This window comes from Condylura cristata, unplaced genomic scaffold (assembly GCF_000260355.1).
Source record: "Condylura cristata isolate star-nosed mole 26May11 unplaced genomic scaffold, ConCri1.0 scaffold00050, whole genome shotgun sequence".
Taxonomy (NCBI): domain Eukaryota; kingdom Metazoa; phylum Chordata; class Mammalia; order Eulipotyphla; family Talpidae; genus Condylura; species Condylura cristata.
In genome coordinates this window covers 1804453-1808799 of record NW_004567151.1, presented here as the reverse complement: position 1 = coordinate 1808799, position 4347 = coordinate 1804453, and the positions used below count along the sequence as shown (strand labels likewise).

General features: G+C 67.8%; 1 protein-coding gene across 1 annotated transcript in view; it reads right to left on the bottom strand.

The window, feature by feature from the left end:
• Positions 1 to 4347, bottom strand: part of LOC105854531 — a 20215-nt gene that overhangs the window by 10912 nt on the left and 4956 nt on the right. The gene's annotated exons all lie outside the window — the stretch shown is intronic.

Here is a 4347-nt window from a genome sequence, read left to right as displayed (position 1 = left end):
GGGCCACATGAGGCGGACACGGAACGCGACTCCACGGGGGCCACGTGAGGAGGACACGGAACACGACTCCACGAAGCTGATCCAAGAGCCCCGGCCCTATGCTCAGGCCGCCGAGCCCGGGTGCCCGCTGGGGGGCCGCCCCCGCCCCCCGGGGCCTCCCGGAAAGGCCGCGCTACGTGTTTGCATGTTTTCCCCTAAGTCCCACTGAAACAACAGGAACTGAAGTCAAAAGGCAAAATCCACCCAAAAATAGAGTAAAAAAAAAACAAGCAAAAAATAAATAAAAACAAACAAGAAAATAAAAGTGACAATGGAGGAAACAGAAATAATAGAGGATCAGGAGAATGTTCACCCCTGATGTCGAGGTTCTAGGGGTGCTGCAGTCATAAGACAACAAGCAGGTGCCTTTGAAACAGAAAGGGGGGGCCCTCCCCGGGGGCGCAGCGGGTGAAAGCACTATAAGCCAGCCCCGGAGGGGACCCCCAGGGCCCGGCAGCCCCCTCCGGTCTCCCCGCGGCCCCCCCAGCGGTGGGTTTCGTCCATCTGCCTGTTCTGCTCCCCACTCTGTCTCTGGGGAGTCTTCTCGCCGCCCTGAACCCCAGTTCCGTGAGCATCCGTAAATCCATCTTTTAAAAAAATCCACAACAGCTTCCGCTCTCTGCAAACCCACAGAGACCCGAGTGTCTGGAGCGCCGCAGCCCGGGGTGGGAGGAGCAGGGACCTTCCCCTGCCAGGACTCGCGGCGCCTGGAAGCCTCTCGCCACCCCGCCCCTGAGGGGGGTCAGTCTGGTCAGGCTCAGGGCGCCCCTGGCCCCCCGTCAGCCTGACCGAGAGGCACTGCGGGACCCCACGGGCCCAGCCATGTGGCAAGAGACCAGCCTGGAGATGCCCATGCTGCGCCCCGCCTCGCCCGCTGCACCCCCAGGGCCCCACGGGGACCCCTGAGCCCAGAGAGCCTCCGCCCCTCGCCCCCCTCCCCACTGCTGGCTCTCCGGCCCGGCCGAAAGTAAGAACCGAGAAAGCGCCCGCTTGGGGCCCCGGCCTCCAGCCCGGCTCCCCAAACCCCAAGTCACCCTCATCCGCCCAACACAAGCGTGCCCTGCCGTGGCCGGTCCCAGGGCAGCGCTGTCAGGGGCCTGTGCGAACAGCTGCCCTGAACGCTGCCCCAGAACAACCTGCCCACAGCGTGGCCTGTGTGTGAGCGCCACGTCGGGGCCCCAGGGCCCCCAGGGCGCCCCGGCGTTCCGGGGGGGTCGTGACGCTGTCCAAGGAGCGTGATTCCGGGCTCCGCAGCAGGATGCGCGGCAGCGGACACCCCCAGTCTGCACAGGGGGACGCTGGGCCGCGGGGGGCGGGGGCTGGGACCCCAGCGGGGTCCACCCGACGGCAGTCCACGTCCCCCCACTCCGCGGCCCGCCAGGGACTCGGCTCGGACCGTGAGACGGGACCCTGAGGGCTTCAGACACCCCCTGCGGACGCTAGGTCTCGGGGGGCGCGGCGTGGACAGTCAGGAGGGCGGCCGCCGCCCCCACGGTCACCCCTCCCGCGGGCAGCGGCTCTGCCCAGGCACACGCCGGGCGCCACGCTGGACACGGGGCTGTGTCCACGCTGAGACTCCTCTCCACGCCGCGCGGCTCCTTCAGGGGTCCAGGAGTGCCCGGGGGAGCCGGGACCGGAGCCCAAATCTGAGGACACTTGGGGGTTCAGACGAATGTCAGGGTGAGGGACGCACACGTGGGCACGCAGAGGGCATCACGTGTGCCCACGCGGCGCGCACAGAGCGTCAGTCTGCCAGGCGCCCACGGGTCAGCGGCCCCCAGCGACCAGCACACCGGGGGTCACTGCCAGGGGCCCAGGAAATCCCAGCAGCCCCTCAGGAGCCCGGTTTCCACCCCGTGCACCCACAAACCATCCTGCAGAAAAGCAGTGGGGTGCGGAGAGCCGAACGCACAGTCAGAGCGGCCTGGAAAGACCGTTTCGGGGCGCAGGACGGGAAGGTCGGGGTGGCCCCGAGGGCGTCTGCCCGGCCTGGGCAGTGAGAACGCCTGTCCCCGGGGGGGCTGAGCGAGTGGGCCCCCGGCCTGCAGTCTGGCTCCAGGACGGGCAGACTCGGACGGAGGGACCCCACGCTGGGGGCGGCCCCCCGGCCCCCGCCAGCGCCGCTCGGGACGCCGGCCGCCGTCCCGGCGGCGAGGAGGCCAGTCAGAGGCCCGGAGAGAGCCAGCAAGGGCGCAGCACCAGGCCAGGCCCTGAGGGCCTGCGGGCCTTTCCCGGAGCCGGCCACGGAAACGTCCACGCAGCCACGGGGCGGCCGGGAGTGGGCCGCGCAGAGTTCGAGCGGCCAGGCCACTCGCGCCTGGCTCCCTGGACCGTCGGCCCGAGGAGGGCGGCAGACACCGTCGGGGCTGAGCACAGGGCCGGGTCCCCCTCGCCCACACGTCCAGCAGAGCAAGGGGCGGCCACCGCGGTCGGGGCGGCCAGCCAGGCCGCCCGGAGAAAGCAGAGCCGCTGAGACCCAGAGCAGTGTGGCCAGAGGCTCATCAATAACAGGGCACGGGCTGGCCAGCGTGGTCATGACGGAGGCGGCCAGCCCCACGGTCAGCACCCGCAGCCGGAGCCCCGGGACAGGCGGCCGCGTCCCCTCACCACAGGCAGGGGAAACCGGCCACCCCGCGCCATGTTCTCACCGGGCGGCTACTCTGCACCCCGTCCCCGCTCGGGGGGCAGACGCCCCAAGCTCTGGCCTGGGGCCGGCGCGAACCAGACCCGCCCGCGGAGTCCAGGGTGGACACGGCCCAGGGAGGGCTCGGGGGGCTTCTCGCTGCCCGCAGCTCTTGGTGGCTGTGTCCTGTGGCCGCTGCGTGCAGTCGGGGTCTCTTGTAAAGCTGCATGCTTTATTCGGGGTTTGTTTGATTTTTGCACGCAGGCCTTCAACTGCTTGGGTGCGGCCCACCCGCCCCAGGGCCATCTGCTGCTCGGGCGCCGGAGAGAGACAGCCCCGGCCAGAGACGCCCACGCAGCGCAGGGTGGACAGGGGACCTCTGAGCCTGCGCCCCGAGACGGGGTTTCCGTGGGGCCGCGATTCTGCGCCCGAGGACCCCGCTCGTGGGAGAGGCGCCCCCCAGCCCAGAAAGGAGGAGTGGCCAAAAACATGCAGTTTTACAAGAGACCCCGACTCCACGCAGCGGCCACAGGACACAGCCACCAAGAGCTGCGGGCAGCGAGAAGCCCCCCGAGCCCTCCCTGGGCCGTGTCCACCCTGGGCTCCGCGGGTGGGTCTGGTTCGCGCCGGCCCCAGGCCAGAGCTTGGGGTGTCTGCCCCCCGAGCGGGGACGGGGTGCAGAGTAGCCGTCAGTGAGAACGTGGCCGCAGAGGACACGGCGGCGCCCAGGGGCCTGTCAGCACTGAGACTCGAGGCGGGAGGGTTAAGGACCCCATAAGCGGCCCCTGCCTCCCCACCCCCCGGGGCCCCCGAGCACATTTGCAGGGGGCGGTGTCGGCCCGGCCGCTCGGCTTCTGACAGCAGTGACACCTGACTCGGGTGCTAGGTGCTAGCAGAGAGCAGGCGGACGTGGTCCTCAGCCCCCCAGGCCACCCCGTTTCCTTGCAGGGTCGCGTCTGCACTGGGCTAGAGCAAAACCGCCTCCTAGCATGCCTGAGCGCGGCGAGACACAGGTGGGGTGAAAGTGTCCAGTCGCTGGAGCTGAGCACCGTGTCGGCGGGGTGCAAAGGAAACGTGCCGTCAGGCCTCCTGGGGCGCAGCGGGCTGGGGTGCAGCACCGCAAGCCGGCCACAGCCACCTCAGCACGAGTTCGATCCCTGCCCCAGAGGGGCCCCCAGTGTGCAGCTGACCCCTCCTGCCTCCCCGCTGCTCCCCTCGGCCGTGTGCTTCGGCCATCTGCCTGTTCTGCGCCCCACTGTGTCTCTGGGGGATCCTCTCACCCCCACACCTCTGGCCTGTACCCCAGTTCCGTGTGCATCCATAAATACATTTAAAAAAAAACCACATGTCGGGGGACTCCAGCAGGAGTGACCTCGTGAGGACAGGCATTCATGGACATGTGTCTTCGTTTAGGAAACGCATTTAAAATGAGTGGTTGCCCCACCCAAAAATGGGCAGGAGAGCTACAAAGACGCTTCTCCAAGGAGGAAATGCAGATGGCCGACAAGCATGTGAAAAGCGTTCAGCATCACTCCCAAAGAGGGAGATGCAAATTAAAGCCACAACGAGATACCACCTCACCCCAGTGAGAAGGGCACATCTCCAAACAACTAGCAACAACACATGTTGGCGAGGATGTGGAGAAAAGGAACTCTCCTGCATTGCTGGTGGGAATGCAAACTGGT